Raw genomic sequence first — 15,494 nt, forward strand, 5'->3', positions numbered from 1 at the left:
AGTGTGTGTTGACCGTGAGCACTACAGTGCTATACAAAAAGAGACATTTGTGGAGTTTGAGGCAATGTGAAGCTGGTGTGTTTGTGTCTGTGTGCGGCTCGCGTGCCTGCACTGTGTTGGGGCCGTGGTGGGCGCTCTAGGCTGGCGCTTTCTGCGTGTTGTGGTGGCTGACGAGGAAAGTGCGCTTGTGTGTACATTTGTGCTGTTTTTTTAATTATACATGTTTGTATTGATTATTTGATTAAACATATGACCTCAGCTAAATCCCCCCACGGACACTGTTATAAAAGAAACAGGCGTATAACGGTTTGTTTATAACGGTTTGTTTATCGCTAGCTTCAAGCTGTGAGGCTTCTCTGATTTCTTCATGGACCTGTGGCACAATGCTCTGATAATCACCTCCGATGTTCCCTTATCTTTGCTAGACACTAAAAAATGGACACACGTTGGTACAGTTAGTACAACAACGGACAGTTAAGTGTTTTAAATACAGAAAAAAAAATGTTGTCGCTAACAAATGTTCACTAAAAAGCCGGTAGTCTGTCACCTACCCTCAAAGTTACGCAAATAACTCGAAATATAGAGCTTAAATCCTTTTTCCCGCTTGCTTGTAGGGGCAAGGGAACTAGCACCAACAATGCGGTGAACATCGTTAACATTTATTGTCGGTAGGTCTTGGAGACATCTAGAAAAGCCAGACATGTTCACGCTATGGACTAGGTCAGTAAGTAGACCGGAAACTAGAATGCCGACACCGTCAGTTGACTTCCGGGTTCTAGTGCACAGAGCCTATTGCCTCACTCTTGTTCCAATTTATCTTATACCCTGAAAAGCTACCAAATAAGTTAATTAAATTAAGAACTGCGTGTATGGAGGTAGTTGGCTTGCTCAGGGTGAGAAGAATATCGTCAGCATACATATTTAATTTAAAATCATGTCCATGAATATTTACTCCGTAATTCGCAATTCGCTCTAATGGTGACTCTCGTATGTCACCATTAGAGCGAATTGCACAAGCTAATGGTTCTAATGCCATAATGAAAAGTAAGGGACTGACAGGACAACCCTGCCTCACACCTCGTTGTAAGGGGAAAGGTTTTGAAATTAATCCATTAGTTCTGACAGAGGAGAACGGAGCACTGTACATCGCCTTTACCCAGCTAATAAGCTTGGGTCCAAAACCAAATTTTTTAAGCGTATACAGTAAATATTCCCATTCTATTTGGTCAAAGGCTTTCTCAGCATCTAAAGATGCTGCAATCACTGGCAAATTACTAGAACTTGCTTTTAATATAATCTGAAATACCCTCCTCATGTTGTTCGAAGACTGGCGGCCTGGGATAAAGCCAACTTGGTCTAAATGCACTACAGATGGTACCACCTTCTCCAGACGGAGTGCTAGTATCTTGGCCAATATTTTATAATCACAGTTTAAAAGGCTTAAAGGGCGATGGTTACCCATCAAGGCAGGATCTTTGCCCGGTTTAGGCAACAATGAAATAATGGCCCGGCTCATAGAAGGGGGCATGCATTCAGATTCTAATATTTCATTAAATATGGTGAAAGCTGATCTATAAAACACTTATAAAACTCTATTCCCAGGCCGTCATCCCCTGGAGTTTTTCCTGAAGACATCTTCATGATTGCGATCTTAATTTCGCTCTGCGTAACAGGTGCCTCCATATTAGCTCTATCCGCAGAACTGACCGTGGGGAGGTTAAATCCTCCAAAAAAACAATCTAAGGCTTCTTCATTACAGTTATTCTTTGTGCTATATAAATTTGAATAATAATTCTTAAAAGATTCATTAATTGTAGCTGCATCACACTGTAGCATGCCATGTTCATCTCTTATAGCGGGAATGATCTGTCTGTTTTCTATTTGCTTCAGTCTGTTAGCTAGCATTTTCCCTGCTTTGTCTCCGGATTCAAAGTATGTTTTCCGCAAACGGAAAAGAGCAAATGCTGTCTCCTCATGTGCAAGTTTCTGCAAATTCGCCCTAGCAGTAAGGAGTAAGTTCCTCAGATCTAAGTTGGATGGATCTCGCATATGCAGCTCTTCTAGAGTCTTGAGTTCGAAGTTTAATTTTGATTTCATCTCTCTGCGTTTTCTATTCTCTCCCGAAGAAAAACTAATTAACCAGCCCCTGCATGTCGCTTTAAAAGCCTCCCAGACAGTGGCGATACTTGATACAGAGTATAAATTTATCTCAAAAAAATCCTTAATTTTATCCTTCATGGGCAGTGTACAATTTTCATTTTTGAGTAGCATTGTATTAAGTCGCCACTGTTTGGATTTGCACGGGTTGGATGGGGGGAAAAATGTGACGGACACTGCAGCATGATCACTAACTAAAATACTATTCATTTTGATCTCAAGAACATTCTGGATCAGATTTGACGACATCATTATGTAATCTATCCTGGAGTAGGAATTATGAGCCCCGGAATAGAAAGAGTACTCTCTAACATCTGGGTGGACTAGGCGCCATATATCAGTTATACCAAGCTCAGATTGGAATTCCCTCAAGGCTGTTGATATGTTTTTATCTGAAGGGAGAGGTTGACTCGATCGATCCACTATAGGGTCACACACAGAATTGAAATCACCACCTATAATAAGAGGGCTTCCATAGACCGTGCTATCGTTGGGCACAGAGAGGCAAAGAATTTAGATTGTAAAATATTTGGTGCATACACATTTACTAATGTTACCTTTTCATTCTGTAGCCAACCTGACACAATTATATATCTTCCCTCTTGATCAACATGTACACTAGAAGATTTAAAAGGCATGTTCTTAGAAATTAAGATACTGACTCCTCTGCTAGCTTTTCCTCCAGGGGAGGAAAATAACTGCCCCACCCAGTTCTGTCTTAACTTTTTAGCTTCAGTCACATTCAAATGAGTCTCCTGTAGCATAGCGATATCACAATTTAGAGATTTTAAGTACAGCAAAATCTTGTATCTTTTAATTTTATCCTTGATGCCATTTACATTCAGACTGATCAAAACTATTTTGTTCAATCGTGTATCCATCTAAAATAGGGCGGCAAACATATCACTCAAAACTGGTACATATGCGACTCCGAGGGGGATGTAGGCACAGGGCACGCACCGACCCCACTGGGGGATTAAACATAGAATAATCAGGTGTCATCGTTGCATCAAGGGAGGGCAAGGGGAACATATAATCAACAATAAAGGACAGCACAAAATACAACACAAGCTTGTTCAAAACAAAACATAAACATATAACATAAAGGCTGACATTGCGAGGGAGAGGAGTATTCGCCCTCATCGCCAGCGCGTGAAGATTGTGAGGCTTCGTTCAGGCCGGCACCAATTTCATAACATTTTTCTAATCTACACCTTCATTAGAGCCCCACCGCTCCCCCAAAAAAGAGGGTACTGCCTTATAGTCATCGAGGAGAAAATTAAGAGTAAATAAAGGGGGGCCTTTTCACCATCCCTCAACATAATGTATATTAGCCTCAGGCCAGAAATATGATACAACAAGCACACAAAACTTTTGTTTACCTACTCATACGCAATGCCTAAAACGTTGAATGGAGTTGTAGGAATACATTTTTTGTGATATTTCAATACCAAGTACACAGTCAAGTTCCCATGCATGTCCCAAAAAATTAATGGTGGTTTTTTGATCAAATATCCCAACTCTTTTAGCTGTTGAAGTTCACTTGCATCACTGGGGAAATTCTGGAGCCTTCTCTTGTAGGCTCATGTGTTTTGAAATGTTTCCTAACTCTTAAGTAGAAGTATTCTTGCCCGAGAGAGAAACCAAGGGAAAAGGGCTGGAGAGTTTGGGAAATAAGTGGCATTTCCATAATAAAATAGTTCCAAAGAGACGATTTGGACTTTGGTTCCTTGATTGCTGTACATTTTCCTTCCACTACATTTAAAACAGAAAATAAAAAATAATGTTCAACCTACATCTCCATCTCCCCATGTATATATTTATATATATATATATATATATATATATATATATATATATATATATATATATACACAGTATATCCTATATATTATATATATATAATTATATATACTATACATGCCTCATTTTGTAAGTCATCCACAACCCCCACCAAATCACCTATTTGGTAGGGGTTGGTTAGGGTTAGGGTTAGGGTTTGCCTAGTCTGGCTGAACGGAAGTGGATAGCGTCTATTGCCTAGCGTCGGATTTCAACGCTACTCCTCCCCTTCCAGTTGCTGGCATTTCCCCCCCGGCACTATTTTGCATGGACACCGCTGCTGCTTCCCAGGCTTAGCCCCGCCCTAGACAATTGTGATTGGTTTAAAGAAATAAAAACAGGCCCGCCCAATTTCCCCACGGATAGACGGCTCGAGGTAGCGTGGTTCCAGACCATTCTTCTTGCTGTAGTTTGGTCTGGCTTTGCGAGACTAGGGTTGGCCTGGTTAGGGTTACCAGGCCAATTTATTTATATCTCACCTTATAAATAAATTGGCCTGGTTCACCTAGCGGCCTTTTTTGTTCTACTTACTGGCTCGGAGGGGGAACTGAATGTTTAATGCAGCATTCTGTTACCCAAAGCCAACTAGAACCAACAAGAAATCAAGCTAAGGGAAAAAGGCCAATGGGTACAATTTTCCCCGAATTTATGTTGGCCTAAAATCACCAGTTAGAAGTATGCATTCCTTAATTAGTCATGACAAAACCATGATTCAGTGTTCCTGTTACATTGTCTGTGGTATCCAGAATCCTCAATAGAAAAATAATTAGGTTGGAAGCAGTGTCCCCGCTGTCCAGCAGTTGGATGACACTGAGACCATTGTACAGGACCCTCCATCTCATGTTTTATCTCTGCGAAAAAACTTAAACTGGAGTGGATTACGTTTTGAGAAGGAGCCAAGAGGTCATTTAAATCATGAAATCAACTCAAACAAACAGGATTTAAGCGTTCTGTGTGATGTCATGGGCTGGATTCAATGTTACGTAACTTCCTGGCGAAAAAGAAAAAGCGCCGGGGGGCTCAACTTTTTCCCAGTCTCAGATTGTTTGGATAAATTCGGTGGCCTTCCGTCCTTTTTTTAAAGATTCCCCTCCCCTTGACCAAGAGAGTCGAGAGCCAATCACCTCTGTTGGTGTGTGTTGGTGTGTGTTGGTGTGTGCGGCGTCACGCTGCGAGGCTGGACAGGCAATGAAGCTTCCGAAAAGAACATCAGCAGACTCTGGGTCCGGGAATAGAGGGTAGTTATGGAGGCGGACTTCAGACGTGGCTGCTGGACCACGAGGACATCAGCTCTTCAATGTCCTTTATTTTGAGTTATATGCTGCTGCTGGTTTCATGCAATCCAGTCCTCGACTTACAAGTCGACAAGTTTGAAAGACTTTAATCTTACAAGGGTCTGCTGTACTGGATAACAACCAAAATAAACACTATGAGCTATTAAATGTGTGGCAAATAGGATGAAGCCCATTCGGACTCCAACAAGTTAATTTATGTATTATGAGTATTGATCCAAGAGTTTGTGACAGCCCGCACACACACACACACACACACACACACACACACACACACACACACACACACACACACACACACACACACACACACACACACACTGATGTTGCTGTGATAAGGGCGATGGGACTGTGAGGACAAGGTCATGTCTAGTTGTTGGTTCAGGAGTAGTGACACTGGCTTCAAAAGGCAAGATCATTACTGGGAAAGACCCTCTCTCTCTGTCTTTATGACTCTCTTCCAGCTCCTGTCTATCACATCTCTCTCACCCTCTCTCTGTCTTCATGTCTCTCTTCCAGCTCCTGTCAATCACATCTCTCTCTCCCTGTCTATTTATGTCTCTCTGGCTGCTGATATCTGCCCCGGGCCACTCAAACAGGACATGTATGTACGTAGACATATACATATGTTTAGAATATATACATGTGTTTACTCTGTACTTATCTCATGAGAGACAGTAAGAGTGTGCTTATTGCATCAGTGATGCTTTCTAAAGGCTTTCATGTTTTGTGGTTTATTATTGAAGGATCTAGTGACACTATGCATTCTTGCATCTGTGTGTGTGTGTGTGTGTGTGTGTGTGTGTGTGTGTGTGTGTGTGTGTGTGTGTGTGTGTGTGTGTGTGTGTGTATGGGTGTGTGTGTGTGTGTGCGTGTAGTTGTGTGTGTGTGCGTGTGTGTGTGTATGTGTGTGCTCGTGTAGGTGCACGTGTGTGCGTGTGTTTGTGTGTGTATGTGTTTGTGTGTGTGTGTGTGTGTGTGTGTGTGTGTGCGTGTGTGTGTGCACATATATGTTTAAGCAAAATGGAAAACTCAACATCAAGGCTGCCGGATTCGGAGTGCGCTCCGACTGGCTAGATCTCAACGATCTCTGCCACTGCAACGGATTACATCTTTCCTGCGTAGGCCCTGACGGAGCGACAGCTCCCCTCTATTTATGATCCTTAAAGACCAGAACGCAGCCAAACATCTACTGATCAAACACGCAAGAGCCTCTCTACTCCAGCACAGTCAGACTAACGTCAACTAACGTCACTAACTTTGGTCGAGCCTTAAATTGCAAGGGAAGTTAGTAGCACTGGCTTACGCAGAGCATTCTGGTTCTCTAATTACTAATTATTCCATTTCAGAGGACATCTTAATCTTTATGGTTAAAGCGCGACTGCAATGTCTTGCAACAAAATACAAACCTAGAAATATGGTACCCGTCCAGAGCTGTCAGTTAAACGCGTTATTAACAGCGTTAACGCAAACCAATTTTAACGGCGTTAATTTTTTTAACACGCGATTAACGCAAATTATTATTTTTTAAAAAATAACGTTTTTTTTGTTTTTTTTGTTTTTTTTGGGCTCAAAACAAAGAAGCAGTAGCCTGACTGCTTCTCTTGATAAGAGCATTAAAATGAGAAAAATTAATGGGACAAAGAATTCAAGGGATATTTAGCATAGAAAAAAAATATATGATTAATCGCGATTAATCGTGATTAAATATTTTAATCGCTTGACAGCCCTAGTCAAAACACAACCATACTGCATATTCCACCAAAATTAACAGGAGAATGAAACAGCACATTCTGATTGGATGTCATCATTACAAAGGACTGTATGTGGCCAGGCATGACTGATTGGTTGACGTGGTTGTAAAGGATCTAGAAATAATAAATCAAGGACATGACTGTAAGACCTTTAAACATAGTGCTGTTAAAATGAAGTGGTTCCATTATAATGTACCTGACAATGATTACTTTAAAAGCACTCCAGTCATTGTAATTGTAAACTAGACTCTGAAAACTCTTATTATTGAGGTGGGCTGTTGCTTCGATTTGTATATGGACACCTGCTACTACTCTAAATTAGGCTACTGAAATACCAGCCACTGGTAAGTCATATATGCCATCTAGGTTACCAATGCAAACTTATATCTTTAATCTTCAGAAGCTTAGGTCCTATCCACAAAGATTTGGTTAGAGGACTGCGGTTGGGGGGGTTACATAAGAAGGAAGCCAAAAGATTGGCAACATTTTGCTCTGTTTAAGCTACCATAGGTAGTATGCAAATCTGGAGACAAAGATGTTTTGTTTATCCATAAGTGTTCGGTCTAATATCTTATTAACTTATCATGGAGGTCTTGTAAATGCACGTGAGCTTGATGAACTTGTTACATTATCAATATTTCTTTTGATAATGTTAATTTGTAATAATCGTTCTTTGTAAATTTGGATCCAAATAAAAGCATTTAAATGTGTGTGTGCACATGCATTTGTGTGTGCATGTGTATGCATGTACTGGTTTGTGAGGGTAATCGGGTAATTGTAGTTTGGAAGTGCGGAGGAAGGGCCAGGATTAGCAGCGCTGTGTGCTTTGTAATGTCTCTATGAGAACACTGGGAATTCAGCCACCCACCTGGCCTCCTCCTACGTACTACTACCTTTTACCTTCCAGCGCTCCCACCTCCCACCTCACCTCCATACCGCTCCACCCCCCACCTCCCCTCCCAGCCCCCACCTCCCACCTTACCTCCCACCTCACCTCCTACCCCCCCCCCACAACCCCACCTCACCCCCCACCTCCCGACCCATCCCTTTTCTCCCCCTTACCTCCCCCCCCCACCTCACACCTCACCTCACACCCCCACCCCTCCCCCCCAAGCCAAAATTAAATAAACACAAAGAAGCATTACAGTACATGTTGTTCAGCTCTCCTTCACAACCTCACTCCTGAGGAAGGAATGCGCACAATCATGAAGGCCATGTTTCCACCTCGGTGGCCAGTAATGACACTCCTTTCCCAGGAGCCTGTACTACATAGATGGGGGTTGTTTTCTGCAATTAAGTCCTTCTACTGGCTTACTGTACTCAACAGCTCACATTTGACTTCTTCGCTTTCTGTCCCGGGACTCACACATAAACGACTCGATCAAAGGATTGTCGCCAACTACTGTTTGTCTTGCTTCAGAATTTCCCTTCTAGAGAATTCCAGAGGCCCCTTCCATAATGTTTAGCCTCACTCGCTGTTTCTCTAATGTTGTCAATTCTGTTTTTAGCATCAAAACAGCTATTAGCGGCTTCAGCTACAGCGAGGGTGTTTAGATAACACACACACCCAACCGCCCACCTCATCAAAACACGGCTGAAAAAACGGTTGTTGTAACTATTTGTCTCTTGACTGCTTTGTTTTCTTTTCCTATTCATCAACGACGAGACCCTTTTAGGACGGTGGGAAAACCAACGTTGAATTCAGCTCAATAATAATTGGGCAGCTGTTATCCTTTAAACTACACCTGTGAGAAAGTTCTGGAGACAAAAGCATCGTATTCTATCACTTTAAACTAAACTAGGACCTTTATCAAGTGCAATCAATCATTAGAAAGGAATTAGTACATTTCCCAACACCAGTTCAATGGCAGGTGTTATACAGACCAAGTCTTCATTACTTACATTCAGCTCCCATGGTTGTGCTTTGTCTTGTCTGCCTATGTTTGAGATCTTTGTCCCCCTAATTTCTCGATTTCATACCCTCTCTGTCTGTCAGCTCAAATAAGGGAAATCCGAGGATTATCAGAGGATTATTGCTATACAATAGCTTGCTGTTATCTGCTAGCTCTTTGTTTTCCACTATAAACATGGTAACCACGATCAAATTTGTTTAAAGAATGTATTTATTTATTCATGTATTTATTTTAACACCAGGGCGACCTACTATGACTGATATTCCGGTGTGTGTTCGGAAGGATTTCTGTAAGTCCCAATACATGCCTATAAACAATAAAATCATAATCAATAAGGTCTGCATTGAATCATAAATGAAGGACTAGGGAACACTTTATCTGAATCCTCGGCATGAATCCAACACACATTTGATTCCAGGGTGTATTCAGTTCACAGCTCATGGATTCCTTTAGCGGTGGAAGGAGAGGAACCCCTCCAGTTTGCGGTGGAACAGGATATGTTCTGTTGTTCACAGCAGACTGGGGAGAAAAGTCTGCCGCACTGAGGCCACAGCCTTGCGACACCATCCATCCAAGTTAACGTTGTGCAAAGAATATCCTGATCTGCAGCGAGAAACATAATGTGAACAAGACCAGGATGGTATTTTTTACCACCAATATCAAGGGGGGTTAATGGGTTACCAATGTCTGCCTCCTCCTATTCCAATACAATATACAATAAATTTATGACCAGGGTGGGTTGCCAGAGTGAGACCTTTCTCCACCGCAGTCTCTCAAAGTCTTATCACATGCTTCATCTGCTTTCCCACACTGCCGCCACCAGTGTCTGCAACCCGCTCTCAGTGGTTTGTTGTACTAGCTCTGCTGTCTTTTTTGCATATCAGCATTATTATTATGTTGATTATTATTGTCTGTTAGAGATCGTTTTTTCTTGTTTTGTTGCACCTTGAAAAACAGGTTTTTGTGTGTGTGTGTGTGTGTGTGTGTTTATGTGTGTGTGTGTGTGTGTGTGTGTGTGTGTGCGCGTGTGTGTGTGTGTGTGTGTGTGTGTGTGTGTGTGTGTGTGTGTGTGTGTGTGTGTGTGTGTGTGTGTGTGTGTGTGTGTGTGTGTGTGTGTGTGTGTGTGTGTGTGTGTGTGTTTGTGTGTCTTTGTATCTGGGAGACCATCGAAATTCAGCTTGGCTCACCTGACACCTGTCATCTGAGTCAACGGTTTTTCACGCATAAAGTGAGCCGCCCGAGGATTAGCGGCCATTGTTTACACCCAAAACACAGGTTGTTGTCTTCCTCACACAAACTGTTGCGTTTGGTTTTAATTTTGCTGATGTGTCTGTGAAGAAAATGTTATCTTTGATGCAAGCAAGCAAGGCTGATTGTTTGGTGTTTACACCTGGTTTTGTGGCACACCTTTACGTGGAATCCCACAACCACTTTATTTATTGCCATATTTTAATAATCCTATTTAGTTAAGTGCATGTGTTTAATCCCATTTAGTCTAGACTCTAGTGTATGTGAATAATACTACAGATCAATGGCATTTAATTAGAATGCCAGGTCAGATGATTGCATTAATCCTAATGCTCCTTTGGATTTATTATTATATTATTTATATTATATATATATATAAATCCACCCATTGTCTCATTGAAGATGCTGGTTAATCGCTGTCTGTATCGTCCCAAAATTAGCCATTTTTCATCAGGAATACTAATCTAAGATAAGATATGTATGAATCAACTAAGATCAACCAACCACACTGGAACACCTTTTAACTTTAGAACCGTAAACAAAGACCTCTGAAAGACTTTTCATAGCTGAAATTTGTGTCAGTTCATTATTTCTCTCATAAATAAACTGAGTGTCATCAGCTTTGTAGCTGTATAGGTTCAATAAACGGCCACGCTTCATACTGATGTCTTTTTGTATATTTATTTTTCTTTTAAACTCTCTCTCTCTAAAACGGTAAACTTTAATAAACAGAAAAAACACCGTGACAACGTTAGCGCCATAAACCTAATACAGAGTTCATCTTCTTCTGAAACCCATGAGTCTGTGACTGGTTTTATATCTCTGATGGCGCGTTTTCCCATAATTCCCTGGGATAGATATTTAAACAAACTCTTAACACAAAGCAATGACACAATATCTATTTTTAACAGTACAACTTAAATCATTTTTAACCAAAGAATAAAATCATGAATTCAACAAATAATAAATACATATTAAACAATTAATGTAAATACATATTTAAATCTCTAATGTCCAGACTGTCTCTGAGACAGTTACACTCCCACCAGTTACTATAATTTATGATACATTCAAATAAATCTTGTAACTTCTTAATCAATTATGAACACGTGTAAGACCTTTAACTCATAGCCTTCTGGATTCTCACTATAGCTGTATGTGGGTTTTAAATGAACTACAGACAAACATCTCATTTGCTTCCTATGAGTACAACTAATTTATGAATGGGACGTGCAAGCATTGATGAATTAGTAAGCATTTGATCCCCTTTGTCTAGAATCCTATTTCCTATTTGCACTGATTTTGTGCCCGATTTAAAAGCGCCAGACTGGCACTCCTTCTCTCTTCAACACTGACTGGGCCGGTCTCTTTGGTTCTTTTTGCTAAGCGCTGGATCCGACCTACAACGTTTAAGGCAGTATGCCATTTTGAAAAGCGCTCAAGCATGACTAGAAGACTTTCTTCATTCTCTACTTGTGTGTGTAAAACCTGTGTCGTCCTTACTTCAGGGTCTCCCACCATGAGCTGTGGAGTTACCGTTGGTGTGACTATCTCCCTTTCCCCCAGGAACTCTGGACCAGTAGGCCAGTTTGAGTTAATCAGTTTGGTCACACTGAGGCCTCTGGAGGCGTGATCAGCTGGATTTTGATCGGTGCTGACTTTAAAGGAGAAATTGTCACTGCTTACACACCACCTTACTCGTAACACTGTCTGCATGGGAAGCTCTCCGAGGCTGAGATCCACATCATGAACTCCACCTGCCCGTTCGCTTTCAGGGATTGACTCTAAGACTTCTCTGCTGTTTGAAATGAACTTATGGAGATGCAGTTTTCCCTTTTCAGACAGGCTTTGTGCTTCTCTCACTAACTGGATGGCTGCATCCTCAGATTCCACACTGGCTAGGCCATCATCGAATAGGCCCTCCATGAATTGAATGTAGTCTTCTTTGAATTTTGAGTTTTTATCAAGTTTTCTTTTCAAGTGCTTCAGCCGCACCAGAGCTAGCCTCTTGTTTTCTGGCAGTTGTGTGCGTGTCTTAAAAGGCAATGGCATCTCAAGGTGCCCATCTGCGTTTTGATGAACCGTCCTGTTTAGCAACTGCATGAAGTGTGTATCATCTTTTGATATGCTCTTTTCACGGTGGTTACTATCTCTGAAGTCAAACTCAAGGGCTTTGATTACAGTAGCTGGTGTCAATGGTGGAAGTTCTTTGACTGCTATGCGGTGACACAGGCCGGTTACCTCGGCTGACCTTGCACCTCGAGATGAGTTTCCGACAATACTCCAGCCCAGGTCGGTTTTGATGGCATATGGTTCATCGTCTCTTCCAGTAATGACTGAGCGTGGAGCTAATGCTCTGGAACAATCATAGCCAATGAGAAGTCCCACCTTGCAGTCCATTAATTCTGGTATTTCCTGTGCCATTCCTTTCAGGTGATTCCACCTCTCAGCAGTTTTTGGTGTGGGAATGTGGGAGCGCTCAAGGGGAATGAAATCTGTAGTATATGCAGGCGGCAAGTTGATCCAATCTTTGGATGATAGCCCTCTTACTCTAAGACTGCTAACTCTTGCACTCTGAATAATGGAGTCTTTTCCCATCATAGTGTTAAGCTTTAACTTTACTGGCTCTGAGCTTGCTCCTAGTATTTGGCACACCTCTTGATCTACAAAGGTGTTACTACTCTGAGTGTCAAGTAAAGCATATGCAAGTCTCTCTGTTTCAGGAGTCTTTGTTGAAGAAATCCAGACGGGCACTATCATAGATGTGCTCCCACCATCACTTCTATCTACACAGCAAGACAGGGAAGATGTTTTCTCCTCAACCTGCCAAACATTTGGAACTCTATCTGCTGGTGGACGGTCTTCATGTAGTGCCGTGGATGATGTTTCTTACATATTTTACAGGTAGCCTTTTGTTTGCAGTCTTTCGAGCTATGCCCTTTTCTAAAGCAGCCAAAACAGAGATTGTTGTCAAATATGATCTGTCTCTTGTCGTTTGCAGGCTTACTGGCAAACGTCCGGCATTTGTGGATGGAATGACCTTCGCCACAGCATGTGCATTTGATTGAGTAGGAGGATGTGTTTGACACATTATTTTCATTAAAGCTGTTATTTTGGGCACTATCTGTTGCTTTGATGTCAGAGATAAATGCATTAGCCTGTGGACGCTTAATATCTCGAGAGGGCTTTTCTTCCACAAGTTTTAAAGCGTTAAGTGATGTCATGGGGTTACAGGCAATTTCTCGGCAAATTCTTTAAATGTAGGATATTCTTCTCTTTGTTGTAGTTGCTTTGTTACGTGACGATTCCAACGAGATGTAATCCAATCTGGAAGCTTTTGAAGCATTTTCTGATTTGCCTCGCAATCGTTCAGCACCTGCAATCCCTTCACATGTGGCATGGCTTTGCTGCATGCTGACAAGAAGTCACTGAACTGTCTTAGCTTTCCTGAATCTCTGGGGCTTATTTTTGGCCAGTTATTTAGCTTTTTCTCTAAATGCACGCTGGATTACAAAGGGATGACCGTAGCGAGCTTGCAGTGTCTCCCAGGCTTGGTCATAAGCTTCGTCATCCTTTCTAAAGAAGGTTCCTTCTAACACAGAACGTGCCTCACCACCAATGTACCTTTGCAGATAAAATAATTTGTCTGCTGCGTTAGTGCATCGTCGCTCTATCAATGTTTTAAAGCTCGTACTCCACTCTAAGAAACTAAGTGGATCCCCTGAGAAAATTGAGGGCTCGGGAGCAGGAAGTCTAGTGAGGACCATTGAATCATGTAGGGCTTCTATTAACAGTGTTTCATATTTAACAGTGTTCGTTTGTTCAACGTTGTTATTGCACGATAGCTCTCTCTTTATGTTTTCAGGTGGTACTAAAGGACCAGTAGTTGTCTCAACATGCCCTACTCTACCTCTGTCATGAGTTTTGCTCCCTTCAGCTTCAGAGTACACTCTAAGTTTAGCAGCCATTACTTGCAGATCTCTCTGATTTTCCAGTCTATTAAGTTCTTGTTTTTGAGCAGCTGTTGCATCCTCCATTTGTACTTCTGCTTCTTTTGCGGTTAACTGTGCAGCATACTCTGCTCTTTTGAAGGTGATGCTCTGCCGCTCTGATGAACAGCTTGACTTAAGGCTAGGGGCTGTACGGTCGATCACGGATGCCTCAAATATAGACTGTGCATACTCTATCAAGCACCATGTGAAGTCTAGCATTTTCACCCTTTTCATTGAACTCTTCTAGACCCACTTCACTCATACGCACTTTCAATAGACCCATCAAATCTACTGTTACTGCTACACAAGAATCGATCTTTCTTCGAATCTGATGAGGAGGTGCTAATTGCAATCGTAGGTTTTCATATGCATCTTTAACTTGATTTTCAAGTCCCTCTACCGCATCCATCATGTCGGCTAACTCGTCTTCAGTGCAATAATTTTTAAGTTTTTCACGTGTAGTTCTAACTTCCCTTTTCCAGCATTCATATAGCTTGGTGAATTTGTGCTCCCTTACCTATTTCTTGTTCCTTTAGTTCTAGCGTTTTGGGGGTTGATTTTCTTTCCCTACTAGATTTTCTTTGCTCTGGGCCAACTGTTATTGAAGTGGCATCAGGTTGTAAACACTCTTGAGAGGATCTTCTAATTTATCACCTTCTGACTTTTCTCCATGAACTGACATCTTAACTTAAGATATCTATTTTAAACTTGTATAGGGTACACTCAAAATATCTTAATGAACTACATAAATGCTTAACTTGTATAGGCTCAGGGGCGGATCTAGAAAAATATTCATGGGGTGGCAAGAGGGGGACAGGAGATTTTGAGGGGTGGCATGCTCTGGCAGAAGTATATACAGTATGCCAATTTAATTAAAGCCATATCAATCAATATTTACTTGGAAAGCCCCCACATTTAAATATTTAGACTCAATAACTCATCTCATCTCATCTCATTTTCGTCCGCTTATCCGGGGTCGGGTCGCGGGGGGAGCAGCTCAAGCAGGGGGCCCCAGACTTCCCTTTCCCGGGCCACATTGACCAACTCTGACGGGGGGATCCCGAGGCGTTCCCAGGCCAGTGTTGAGATATAATCTCTCCACCTAGTTCTGGGTCTTCCCTGAGGTCTCCTCCCCACTGGACGTGCCTGAAACACCTCCCAAGGAAGGCGCCCAGTGGGCATCCTTACCAGATGCCCGAACCACCTCAGCTGACTCCTTTCTTAGTAAAGGAGCAGCGGCTCTAATCCGAGTTCCTCACGGATGGCTGAGCTTCTCACCCTATCCCTAAGGGAGAC

The sequence above is a fragment of the Gadus chalcogrammus genome, chromosome 8, assembly GCF_026213295.1.
Source record: "Gadus chalcogrammus isolate NIFS_2021 chromosome 8, NIFS_Gcha_1.0, whole genome shotgun sequence".
NCBI lineage: Eukaryota > Metazoa > Chordata > Actinopteri > Gadiformes > Gadidae > Gadus > Gadus chalcogrammus.